This window comes from Mercenaria mercenaria, chromosome 7, assembly GCF_021730395.1.
Source record: "Mercenaria mercenaria strain notata chromosome 7, MADL_Memer_1, whole genome shotgun sequence".
Lineage (NCBI taxonomy): Eukaryota > Metazoa > Mollusca > Bivalvia > Venerida > Veneridae > Mercenaria > Mercenaria mercenaria.
The window spans coordinates 76768832-76783672 of NC_069367.1; positions in this window are offsets into that span (position 1 = coordinate 76768832).

Genomic DNA, 14841 nt, shown 5'->3' on the forward strand with positions numbered 1-14841 from the left:
AAGGATGCCATTAAACATGATGCATTTTCTGAGTTTCCGACAGGATTTTTTTTGAGGACTTTTTTCTACAATACTACAATGTCTAAAGATTGTAAGGAAATGAAGAAAGTTTCTGTTGGAATTTGTTTAAGGTAGGGCCTATATTTTTGATAGAATGACTTGCCTAATGTGACGTAAACACAATATCGTTTTGACGATTTAAGCATTGCTAGTCATGTTAGAATGTACACTTTATTTATAAAACTCACTCGATATTTTTGCTAATATGTTTATTTTTATCTTTTCAGTATATTTATGTCTTTTCTAATTCATTGAGAAACAAATGTTTTTAAGAGTTTATTTGAATGCATAAATAAAATCGAGTAAGGTAGTGATACTATATAATGTAAATATAAGAAATGATATTTTTCGGTATTTCTCAAAATAGGATCGGCAAATCAATGAATCGCGCTAGCTGAAAATTAAGTATCAACATACATGTTTCCGTACAAACGTTATTTAAGTAAAATTAGAAAACTGTATTTATAATTCTGTAACTGTAAGCTCAGTAACGGTCAATACCCATTCTTACTGCGTAGCATTAATTAAAAATAAAGTCTGACAGTAAATATTGCCTCAACAGATGCCACCATATTTACAAACTCCTAGCCTGGGAAGCCAGTCTGACAATTTCTAACATTTTTTTCTACCTGCAAATTGACAATATCAGAAACTCGATGAATGCCAATTAACACTAATTAGCGCAAATTAAGTGATATCTTTAATGCATAAATATTAGGTATGATTTCTTCTGACAAAGCACAAATATTATCAACGGCTTCCCAGGCTAACAAACTCCCAGTACTAAATTATAACTCAATATGACTTTGACTGCAGAACGACTGACAAAGGGACAAGGATAAGACAAAACCTATATAAAACATGCGGTTCGACCGGGGAATAAATGTCTAACGTTTTCAGTTTCATTGTTATATTAAGCAATTTACAAGTAAACAAAAATATTTATTTAGCATTTGTAAGTACACAGTGAAGCACATACTAGTATTGCAATTGCATTTCAAGACTACTAAAAAGTTAACACTAACTATTAAAAATTTCAAAATGCGTTGGACACGAAAACCGCTGTGCATTAGGAAATGTGCCTTTCGTAGAATATATCATAATTATACAACTTATAACGCCATGATAGCCTATCATTAGACAAGTGAAAAAGAAAAAAAGAAGTGCAAATATCTCACAATACATTCTAAGAAAATGAATAGGATGTTGTTACAATATCATCCATCAGATGTTTGTCACAATTAAAGGGAATCATGATAAAACTCTGGTTTGTGAGAATTAATGATACATTAAAAAAAATCTCAATTTCATAGTGCTTTGGCTCCCACTCCGGTTCTTAGCGCCTCCTCTGCGTCGATGGCTCCTCCACATGGTGATAAGTGGACATGTACGGGATAAACACGCTAGTAAACCACATAAATCATGCAGTACCAATATACGCTTTTCAGCAAGATTGATGCAGTGACTATAAAATCTTAAATTTGTGTAAATTAGGGCGAAATATATGGGAAAATGTCTTCTTTTGGTTCGGACTTGCTCTATTTTCTAACTTTCAAAAGTTCTCACGTCAAGGAATGCATTTACCTTACAAAATGGCCTGCATATATAAAAAGTTAAATCATTTCTGAGTGGAACTACATTGGCTGTTTTTTGAAATAGAGCCTTACATTTATCTGAGAAAGGAAATAATCAACTCGCCCTTCTTCTTTGTTTACATTCTGCATAAAGTTCCGGTCATTAGCGCCGCCTCGGAAGTATCATTGGCTCTTTTTTCAATTCATCTCCTCAAAGAGGACGAGCCAGTGTTTACAGGCCGTGTACTAGTCTTTATAAAATACGCACCATAGATCTTTTTCACTGTTCATTCAGACAACAAACCAGCCTTTTTTAAAATTATTAGCCTGAAAACGGAAGTTTAAGAAATGAACAAAATATCAGAGCGTACGAAAAGTTTAGCTCATTCTATAGAAATAAATTTAGTCTTTTTGAATTTTGTCAGTCTCAAAATATTAAATCTACACGGCGTAATTTATTTTACTTCTAAAATTCATAATTATCACCAAAAAATACAATTTATATCAAAAGGTAGCAAAAAATGGCGAAAATCTGGGGTTTATAATAAAAATGCACTTATTGACCTTTGACCTTGGGCCGTTACCTTACTCCGACCTTTAGAAGGCAACAGCCCCCATGAAACTTTTCCAATATTTGTAAAGCTAACAATTAGCATGGCTGTCGGGCATTAACAAAAAATGCCATCAAATGCAATTTCTAGGGCTCTTTTTCGGATATATAGGCAGACTAGTAATCTTACATATAAGTACTTTTGTCTTTTATCAAAAACAAAATAATTTCTCAAGTCCTTGAAATGTAATAACTTCCTAAAATAATTATCTTTCCTCACTGGTGTTCAATTTACAAGCTTTATTCTGTACCGTAATGGTGATTGTCACGGTAATATACAATAATGCATAAGGTCTAATTCATAAATATCACGACATGAATAATTGTTGTTTAAGACAGACAATATTAAACCTCGGGAATGCTAAAATTATTTTCCGATAATAAAATGTGTTAAAAAGTCTTTATCATTTGCGTTTAAAGTAAGTCTAAATATACTAGCAAGCATTAAATCCACACGTATAAAAGTGATTTGTTAAATTTATTGTCCTTGGCTAGGCTCGAAATTCCAAGCTCCAGTATGTACGTGCTAAAAGGGTTAAGTCTATCCTGGAAAGTTTCAGTACTTTAAAAATGTGAATAAATCTTAGACCGAAACTTCGTTACAGAGTTCTTATGATCATAATAGAAGTAAGCTTCAGATTTCACTAAATCGGCAATAGTGTTATCGCAGACATTTCAGTTAACATATAAATGACTTTTCTATGTCTGATCTCGTGCTCATGTAAGAGCGTCAAAGACATATCCTGTGATGAAACTACAAAGGAATATACTGATAAAGTTGGAATTTTCAAGCATCTGTCTTTGAATAATTTATACTATAGATATCAGCTTTGTTCCTCTTTGACCATATTTCGGATCGCAATAAGTTTTACTACATTTAAATGTTTGTACAATTGATCTTGGATGAAAAAAGTCTCATAACACACGTAATTTACTAATTTACTTTGTAAAATTTTGTAATCAAAAGAAGCTTAGAAGACCTACCTACCCTGATTTGTTTTAGCATGTTACCGGAAACAAAGAATTTTTTAGGCCTAAGATAAAAGAGTCTTTGAATTTAATCTTTACCTCACCGTTTTGCTTTTAATTTACTTTATACTATAAGATTGAGGACAAAGTTCAAACTTTGCATTTGATTGCACTTGCTTGCATTTTACACTCAGGATAAATCTGTACAAAATATTAGTAAGATACACGCTATGCATCCATAAATGCACTAGGCATGAGCAGTAAGAAGGCGTGTTACGCTAATAAAACAATTGGTTCCATAAATTGCATATATATATCGTGAACAAGACACCAAAATCGATATAATTAAATTGGCAAGCGACATGTCGCACAAACTGAAAAGTATTGCCTATGTAACTGGGTAATGTGTAAATGGTCCGCTTGTGTCGACATCAATTTGCTTTTTGTCGCCAGGTGTGGGTTTGTATATGGTGGCGTTTGTCGTCATCCTTCCGGTCCCATGTCTGTGTAACAATTGTTTGCATATACTGTTGAAAAACGGCGTTAAACCCAAAACAACCAAACAAACACACACAAAAGCTAGTTTCTGTATCCTCCACACATATCTCAGGTATGGTGATATTACCTCACAGGACATGATTATTATTAACTTTAGCATTTGTGATGTCAAATTTATTTCCCTTTTTTATCCAAATGTGTACTCTCAAACAATATCGGGTCAAATGCTCACGTCTTTTTTATCAAGACATGACATCCACTGTTACTTTAGTTATTAGAATTCAAAACGTCTTATGTATTGAATCATAACATCACAATAATATGACGTCACAATATCTATCGTACCGTATTATGTTCTGGGTTCCATCTACATGTGTGTGTCTATATGTTCGTGAAGGTATTTATATCTCTATAGAAATATATTTTGACCAGAATTTCCGATTGCAGTTATATATACTTATATTGTTTGCCGTTAAAGTGTAGTTCCGTACAAGTGTAAAATAAAAGTGATATATTCACTGCTTTGATACAGCAAAAAGAACTATTATATTTCGCTGAGTTATTTCAATATTTTACTGAAAACCTAAAGTTATATTCTGTATAAATGAATCCTTACATGTAAATATTTCTTAAAACAGGTAATTTTCAATTGATATATTGTCATCACGAACATTTGTTGGTGCAGAACATTTCATTGTAATTTTGAATTTGTTTTAATTAACTTAGATGGTCTCATTACCGTACACATATATAAAACGCTTCTCTTAAAAAAATCAAGGCCTGCTTAAGTACGCAGTTCAGTCAGTTTTACTCGCCTTACTTTTTGTGAATACTCTCTTTTAGAAAGACCGTTTGTACACAATCAAATTCAACCATGCAGACAAAGTTTTATTCAAAACAAATACAGACATCTTACTAGGTTTCACATTTAATTTCAATTTTCTTGAAAGCTTGGCAACTCATATATTACAGAGTGTGATTTGTCGCCGGTGATTATATGATATTTTGTTTAGATGTTGTTCAGTTAATTTCAACGTTTGGTATTTCTTGAGGCAACCAATTCAGAAGTCTTGGCGTTTACTTCCGAAAATAGCACTTTGTAACGTTTCTCAGTTCTAAAGGTCTTTTCTTAGTACTTTGATGTATTATAAGCTGAACACAACTAAATTCGGCTGTTATTTACACTTACCTTATAAAGAATTTCGACATTTTCTAGCATATCAGATTTTCAGAGATATATTCCGAGAAAGAACTGTATCACTACTTTAAAAAAGCAAAAAGAAAAAAGGATATTAACTTTTATATAAGAAAACTACAGTGCACTTCAATGTCTCTTTCCGAGACGTAACATTCTTACGCTGCCATTTTAACCTAGCATGCGGTGCTAGTAGTAGTTTTAAATCCCGTTATCATTTGAACTGCAGAGAATAGTTTTGAATATTACCGAACTTTGACATTTGATGCTAGACATAGTTCTCAAACAAAAATCGACAGTTCCTCTAATTAAGGTAGAATATCTAGTTCAACATTTGTTCTGTTATATATGGTGGCTGATTTCTGCCATTTCGCGTTTTCGCCCCGCGACCCCGCCGAGCGAAAACACGAGAATTAACAAGTTAAAATGGCGGGGGCGCGGGGCGAAAACTCGCTATTTAGCGTGGGCGCGGAACGAAAACTCGCTGTTTAGCGGGGTCGCGGGGAGAGATTTAGTAACTGGTATGTAGGGGGCGCGAGACGAAAACACGATAATTAACGCTGCTTAAACGTCGAGTTTTTGCACCAAGCCCTGACATTCCAGTTACTAAATCTCACCCCGCGCCTCCTCTGATTATCGTGTTTTCGCTTCGCGTCCCCGCTAAATAGCGAGTTTTCGCCTGGCGCCCCCGCCATTTTATCTTGTTAATTTTCGTGTTTTCGCTCGGCGGGGTCGCAGAGCGAAAACTCGCTATTTAGCAGGGGCGCGAAGCGAAAGCACGATAATAAGTGGGGTCGAGGGGCGAGATTTAGGAACTGGAATGTCGGGGGCGCGGTGCCACGCGCCCCCGACATACCAGTTACTAACTCTCGCCCCGCTAATTATCGTGTTTTCGCTCTGCGCCCACGCTAAATAGCGAGTTTTCGCCCCGCGCCCCCGCCATTTTAACTTGTAAATTCTCGTGTTTTCGCTCGGCGGGGTCGCGGGCCGAAAACGCGAAATGGCAGAAATCAGTCACCATAGTTATACACTACTTGGTTGAACTATGATTTTTCAAAGACAATAAATTCAATGAAAACAATAGGCTCTTGTGTTTGATTTTCGACTAGACTGATTTCAAAAAACCTGTGACTCAATCAAATTTTTATCGGAAAAATAATACTTTTTTGACATTTTTTGCCAAACAAAAAGTATACATTTTAATGATACTCTCGGAGCTGTTAGCTGATATATTGTCTTTCTTTTGGTTAGATAAAATATATGCAATATTTCCACCAGTAGTATAGCCAAGAGTGACAGATATAACTTTTCATAATGGAATTTAGTTTCATTTAGAATTTCTTGTTGAGAAATCAGGCATTTACCAGCTTCTGTAGTGAGTGAGCACATAAATTTAGAGATATAGTTTCTGTTTTCAAGATTACAAAAGTAACTAGTGGGTTTTTCTCCTTCCTGAATCCATTTTGCTTTTGAGCGAACAAAGACACCTGCCATTTTTTTCTTTCTTAATTCGACAAGTTCTTGTTTTTTTATATCAATATTATTAAAATCTATCATTTGCTGTTTTTCCAATAATTCAATCTCTTTAAGTAATCTGTTCTCTTTGTCCAATTCTTCCTTCTTTTTGTGGGATGAATACAAAATCGTTCTACCTCTTATAGCAAGAAGTAAACATTCAAAAAATAATTGGTCATTTATACTAAACTTAATGTCTTGAAGGGGAACTTCATTTATTTCATTATTATACCTATTTGGTATATCTGTAGCATATTGAGATTTAATAATATTTTTGGAAAGATGTGATACATAGTTATCACATTCTCTCGTGTAAGGTAATCCCTACCACTGGAAAAGCATACGCCTTAATAAATTTATGGAACAATGCAGATATAAGGGTTGGAGGCTCTAGTGCTTTTTATAAAAGATGGCAGACAGCTGGTGTTATTTTAATAGGTGATCTACTTAATGCACAAGATGAGTTTTACACATATAGAGAATTTTGCAATACTTTTAATGTTAGAACAAACTTTCTTGAGTATAATGGCCTTATCGCATCAATTAGACATTTTTTGGAAAGTAAGGGTGTTCATAATATACGAAAAACTTGCAATCCAGTCATGCCTACCTGTCTGTCAATTATTACAAAAGACAGTAAAGGATGTAAAAATATTTACAAATATTTTAGATCAAAAGAGGAGTTTCCAAAATCACTGCAAAAATGGAAAGATGATTTTTATAACAATATAGGTATTGTGCTTGATGAAATAAAATATGACAGAGTTTTCAGGATTACCAAAGACTCTAAACTCCACTGGCTGCAGTATAGAATTAATCATAGGATATTAGCTACAAACCATCTATTGAAAAAATGAACATTTCTCAGGATGAGACATGTAGCTTCTGTAAAAATGAGCAAGAAACTTTAATTCATCTTTTTTGGAAATGTGATGTAATCAAACAATTCTGGTCACAATTATTGACAGTAGACAGGTAATAAGTCTCCGATAAATGGTTCACGTACAATGGTAAAATCGCAATGTCTCTGTTCGTAGAAGAAAGGACAGATGTTTACCTGCAATGTTCTCCTCGGAAAGTAATGGTGGTCCAGATTTGATTTAACATGTATAATTCATAATGTAAGTAAACTTCAGAGCCACGAAACTTTGAGTCATAGGTCGATGGATTTTAACAAACTTAACGGGTTATAACATAACGTGTGGTTTTGAGGGACAGGAAAAAGAATGTTTTTCAGATCGAAGTGTACAGGGACTAACCAACACCCTGTAAAATCGTCTAATGTTTTGACGTAATACAATTTTTCTAGTTGAATTTATGTAAGACTAAAGTGTATCTCGTAACTGGACATAACTACTGCCCTGTTACATTCAGGACGACTGTAGACAAGCAGTCGTTTAAACTTTTACAACAGAGCTATTTCACTGGCGACATTACTATCTCTTTCACGACTGAGCTGTCTCTCGCAAAAAAAGTATATATATTTCTACTCCAAAACGATTTACCAACCGGGCTCGGGTACCAACCAATCCTTCGGGATTCTGCAGATGTTATAACACGAAAAAACATGCGTTATCCCTACACTGTAATTAAAGTTACATCGTGCCAGGTGAATCCCTTACACACGGAACTTTAACAACAGGAACACGCTTTAAAACACAAAATGACAGATGATATATCTGATATTTCAACAGTGAAAAATTTTAAATATATTTTCACTGCTTAGAAAATATACAACGGGTGAATTAAGTCAAAACATGAAATAAAAAGAAAACTTGTTTGTTTTACATGCAAGACCAAAATATCTGTCACTCTTTTTTTTTTTTTTTTTTTTTTAATTTCAGCCCACAAGGGGCCCATTTATTATCCCCGTCCATGATGTGATGGGGTCGGGGACCCATCCCGCATCACATCTTACAGCCATAATATAAACATAGATATAAGTTAAACAAATTTCAGAGCATAGTATATACTTAGTGTAGTAACAATGTTATCAAACTATTCAATACCTAGTTCACAATGATTTATAAATCAGTTTAACTACAATACCTAGTTCACATGTTAATCAATATATTTAATGCCTTGTTCAAAAGGATTAATCTTACAAAATAGTTCTAAAAATTTTCAATCCTAGAAACAGGGGATTTTTTAATAGAGAGAGAGGTATTATCAAGCAGCTTATTTATCTTTCATAAAACAGACCAAAATGTATGTCATTATGTAATTTTAAGCCAGTCTTATTATTTCTCTTAGTCTATAAGCCTCTCATTAGAGAACAAGAGGTCCCAAACAGAGAAAGAAAAGGAAAAAAGGGCCTCTGCCAAGAAAAAAGAAAGAAAAAAGTACAAAAAGGCCTAAGTGTGAACCAAACTGTCTTACTTCCTTATTCAGTGTCTACAGGGTTCCAAAAAAGAAAAAAGGTTTAAAAGTGGGCATCCCAAGCAACTATATAGTCATTGCATGTAGAATCGAGGATTTAAGGAAACAGTTTAAAAATAAGAGACAAAGTGGAAGTCGGAACCCTGTTTATACTTATACATATATATATAGTATATTGTATTATATTGATGATTTTCCAAGAAACGACACTCTGCCTGTGGACTGTCCAGAGGGTTACTTATACACACAAAAGACAAAACAAAACACAAAAACTCAACTAAGTGTCAGCAAGAGAAAAATCCAAAACTATTTGCCTATAACAGTTGCTCAAAGATATCATTTTTCTTTTATTATCAATGTAAATCAACATTTAACTTCTTTAAACTGAATTATAAAGGATTGCCATCGGTGCAGAGCCAGGCCGTTCTGCGCCTCAGTGCAGCCTGATCAGGATCTGCACCTCGGGCTGCTAAAATTGCATTTTTATCGTGATGGTCCGTAGATTTTGCCATGAACTGCTCTAAAAATCAAGGATGGACCAACCTAATCTAACTTCAGCATGGTAATTGGTGGTTAAACAAAATCAATGTTTAACAGTTGCTGTAAGATAAATTTTACTTATAATACAGTACGTTTATTTTACTAAATTTTTATATTTTTCCCAGTCTGTTTGAAATTTTGTCAAGTTAAGTACTTGAGAGGCCGTATATTTTTCGGTCTGGTAAAACAAAACTATTTGTCTTTTGAACACTTCTAATAATGGTATTTGACCCTTAACTCTATTGTAGTATAAAAACTGCTTGGCTGAAATAAGGAGCATATTCATTATTCTGTCATATTTATCACTGCCAAATAATATATCTGAGGCACTCAATTCTACTATGTTTGTATTACAACTACTGTGTTAACGATATACGCATTAAAATACAAACCTCTGAATTACACAATAACTGAAACTGTAGCTTTCTTAAGTCTTAAAATTACTCCACTGGTACGTAGTAATTAACCCATTTAAAAATTGTAGCTTTTATTAATTTAAAAAATATCATCTTTCTGCAGTCAACTGTAATAATAAAATTTTCATCAAAGAACGCATATGCTACATTTTCAGTTTCGCAAAAAGCTATAAAATCATTCTATATGGCAGATTTTGAAGATGGGAACTTCCGCCGTTTCACGGCAACTGTGAAGATAAACTTTGATACAGGAAACTATGCTTTTGATTTCAATTTTGCCCGTAACTATAACTATGTATAGAATATAAGGTTAGTGTGTTTTTGCACTTGAATTCAAGTTTAAGGAGAGTTGGAGAAAACGCCTTGCTGATATTTTTCTAGAGACAAACTCAATGAATCTAATTACAAAAAGACACTAACCTAATATTTAATTTGTCCTACAACTCATGAACCTCGGATCTTATTTCGTATAAAATTGCTATCGGCGCAAGAATAATTCAATAGCATTCAATTAACTTGTGAATTCTTCCGCGCCTTGCTAGATTCAGTTTCACGTTGTTTATTTCAAAATAAAACATTACTTTAAGTGTGACTTCTGTGCAATTATAATCATGAGTGCTTTTCGGACATTCTAGTACAAAACAATCAGAGACGCTATAGATAATGAACCGTCTACATCGACCCTACTTCCTGCACGACAATGTAATGTCAGTAAAAGTAGGTTCAGATCCAATAGTTACTGTAAACTATTGCCTAAAATAGATAAAAATGTTAAATTTCTAGCTACAAATTAAGAAACGCCATCAATACTGTAAAATGACGTCAAGAATCTTTCAATATTAAGGTAGGTATATAAGTAGTTACTTAAATTTTTATCATGTTGGTTATAGCGGTTACATATTCAATCATTTTCAAATGAACGTCATAGATCCACACACGTATATAAAAAGTAGTCCGTCAAGTAGGTGACTGGTAAAGATAGTTTGTCGCATTTATAAATCAAACGTTTGATATTTTTCTATCAAATCATTTAATGTCTGGATAAAATATTCTTCTATAACTGATGATATGTGGAACCCAAGTCTGATTTTACGGTAAGATGATGTACAATACTTTCATAAAAAAATTAATACTTTGTAAACTCTTCTTCTATTTAAAGGGGCATACCCTATCTCGAGGGGAGTAGATACAGAGAACATATATTACTAGCTAAATGAACCTAAAATAACAAATAAATAAAATCGAAAAATGTCATTTTAGGCTCGTAAACAGCAATTTAATGACATTTTATAATAAATAGCTATCCACCCTTTTATTGTATAACAACAAGTAGAAATACATCTGATTTAAATTTTACAGTAGTAACACCAATATTCGTTGAAAATTTTTTGTACGAACAATAAAGCATTCCAGTATCTATCAAACGGTACCCCTGTTAGCTTGCTACCTAGCCCCTTTCGCCTGCTACGTCCGTATAAGCGCGATATAGGCGCTAAACCAAAATGATAGAAAAACGAGAATTGTGGTTGAACGATAAGTCCAGGCGATCTGGGATTGGTGTCATTCAATGTAAAATTATACATTCTCAGTAAATCAATTTCGGACGGTTTTTGGGTGCACCAAGTTATAGGGTATGCCGTTTTTAACATACACATGATTATGTTGATTGACTTAAATTGAAACAGAACGTTTACAATCCTTTAATTTCAAATTGGTTTAACTTCTATTGATTATTAAATTGTTTCCAAATAATTCTGGTTATACATTATTTAGTAATGTTGATTGTCACGGAAATACATGACAATGCGGGGGTTTAAGTACTAAATAACATGACGGGAATAATTACTATGCACCTAACAACAATGGTTAAGAGTAAGCATCATCTTCTTTCGAAGTGATACAATTTAGGATTTTCATTTTGTCACGGATTCTTATCCGTTTTTGTCAATAATGATATGTTTCGTCAAAATATTTTATCTTACAGCATACATCTATCAGGAGTTGGTAAACTACAGTAATATTTCCTTCTTGTTGGTTCTTATTAATTACTTAACTATAACACTTAGTTACAGATCTTCTATTTCAGCAGTAATACTTTGTTTAATATAAATTATCATTGTCAAAGCATCTTAAACATTTTTGTCATGTTACCTATATTACACTTGTTTGGAGTTGTTGTCAAGTTATGCTTCAGTTTTTATGGGCAAACTTGAATCAGATTTTTTACAAACTTGTCAATATAAACCTCTCATATGTACGGTGCCCCTAAAGTGACATGTTACACACTTTTTTTTCCAATTAGGTAATGTGAGACTTTTTTTATTTCGTTTAAACGAAATGATTTATTTGGTTTAAACGAAATAACTTATTTCGTTTAAACGAAATAACTTATTTGGTTTAAACGAAATAAAAAAAAGTCTCACATTACCTAATTGGAAAAAATGTGTGTAACATGTCACTTTAGGGGCACCGTACATATGGTTTAGATTTTTGGATGATATTTTCTTTATCTGGGAGCACAGTTTTGATAAACTTGTTTGGATTCACATTTATAGGAAAAATGATTTCAAATATGAAAATGTGTGAACATGTGAGTACATAGCAGTTGCAAAATACATGTTCCTACAATTTTTAAATCAAAACGTGTATTAACTGGAAGATACTTTTGTAGAAAAGCACACGTCTCCCCAAAGCATAGTAGTAATAGGCAAGAAGTCAATAGGGGGCAGGAGCAAGATTCAAAGAGACACTGATGGTTGGTATAGTGACTGATATGCAATAAGGACAATCTACTTTGCATGTACAATCATCCCATGAAGATTCAATGTTCTGGGTCTAGTGGTTCTCACGTTTTGGTCTCAGCGATATACGACCATTATGTGTCGATTCGCCGTTAAACCCAACTCACTCAAGTTTTGGACTGGAAACGGTTTTCCATGTTCTGGACTCTATGACATTTGACCGAGTGACCCCAAAATCAATAGAGGTCATTTGCGCCTTACGGCAAATTATCCTATGAAGTTTCAACATTCTGGGTCAAGTGATTCTGCAGCTATTGCTCGGAAACGGATTTCATGTTCAGGCCCCTGTGACAATGACCTTTGATTTGATGGTCCTGTATACGAATACAAAAGATGTCACTCTGTAAGTCCTATCACCCTATAAGGTCTGATTTTCAAGTAATTAATGGGAAACGGTTTTCCAAGTTCTGGTCCTGTGACCTTGACCTTTGATCGAGTGACTCTAAAATAAAAAGGGACCATTAATTCTGCATGTACAGTCATTCTATGAAGTTTCAACATTCTGCTACAAGTTGTTGTCAAGTTATTTCTGGGTAATGGTTTTCCATGTTTTCCCGGACCCTGTGGCCTTGATATTTGATGGAATGACCCCAAAATCAATAGGGGTCATCTACTCTGCATTCAGATCATCCGTTGAAATTAAAATATTTTGGGTCAAGCCGTTGTCAAGTAATTGATCGGAAACTGTTTAGGCCCCTGTGACCCTTACCTTTATTAAAGTGACCCTCAAAACCAATAGAGGTTATGTGCTTCGCATGTCCAATAATTCGATGATGTTTCAGTATTCATTGATCGGAAGGTTTTCATTGTTCAGGCCCCTGTGACCTTGACTTTTGATGGAATAACCAAAAAAAAACGAAAGGTAAATCCTATCAACCTAAGCAGTTTGAAATATCTAGGTTAAATGGTTCTCCAGTCATTGATCGGAAATGAAGCGGGACAGTTTCAGGCCACTATGACCCTGACCTTTGATGGAATGATTCCATAAACAATATTGGTCATTTACTCTGCTTGTCCAATTATCCTATGAAGTTTCAACATCAAGTGGTTCTCAAGCTAGTGGTCGGAGATTGTTTTCATTTTTCGGGTATCTGTGACCTCGACCAAAAACTACGAATGTCAAATGGTTCTCCAGGAATTTATCGGGAATGAAGTGTGACGAACGAACAGGACAAAAACAATGTCTCCTCCGACTATGGGGCGGACATAATTACAAGCCATTACTGTTATATATATACTCACATGCACGCAAATGTTCATATTTAAAAAGATTTTTCTTATAAATGTGAAACCAAACAATTTAGGTAACATGACAAAAATGTTTCAGGTGCTTTGGCAATAATAATTGGTCTTAGATAAAATAACATATGAAAGCCAGATGCTCCAAGTCACGTGTATATAGTTTTTATTTGGTGACACAAAGCGAAATATACATTTCTAAAATGAAAACATGTCAGTCGAGAGAAGCCCTCATAATGTTATGTGATATATACTATTAGAAATTGAGACATCATCTATCTGTACAGATGTGTGTAGGTTACGGTAAGTGAGTTTCCCTACAGTCGACAAGGATGGCCCAAACACCGCCGAGACGAGAAAATAGTGTAAGCATATCATTTGCAAACATAGCAATATTCCACGAAATGTCTTTCATATTCAGACTTTATAACAGTAAAGGGTGTGTTTTAAAACAACAACTCTTTAAAATACTGTACTGAAGCATAGAAAGCAACTAAGAAAAACAAATAACACAGTGTCTCATCAAGACGGATAATGAGACATTCGAAATCAATTAAAATATGTTTAAATTTATAAAAGTGGTTCCTGACATGTATAATTCAGGTTGCTCTTCATTCTTTATAAAGTAAGAAGGACTCAGACCTCAACTAAAGTGTAATCGCATACTTCATTGGATTATTATACTGGTTCGGGTCGAAAATTCGGCCAGGTCGTAAATATTCGGCCACCCACTTTAAACCTTTTTTTTTTGGAGCCAGATGCTTGAGAACGCATCTGTGTCATCACAAGCGGTTGCGCTAGCAACAAAGTCGGCAAAAAACAACAAGTTGAGGTGAGTAGAAAAAAAGTTGTCCTTACCTAAAGTTGCGTACTCTAAACAGCAAATATCTGTCTCGCGCGCTCGATTATGCTGAGGCCCGGCAACGGTTAATTCTAATCTAAATTTTATAAGCTACTTGCAGACGATATTGATTAGAGATAAATATTAACAGTTTTTGCTCATTAAACTTGTTTCTGAATTTAGTCAGTGTAATTTTAAAAGCGA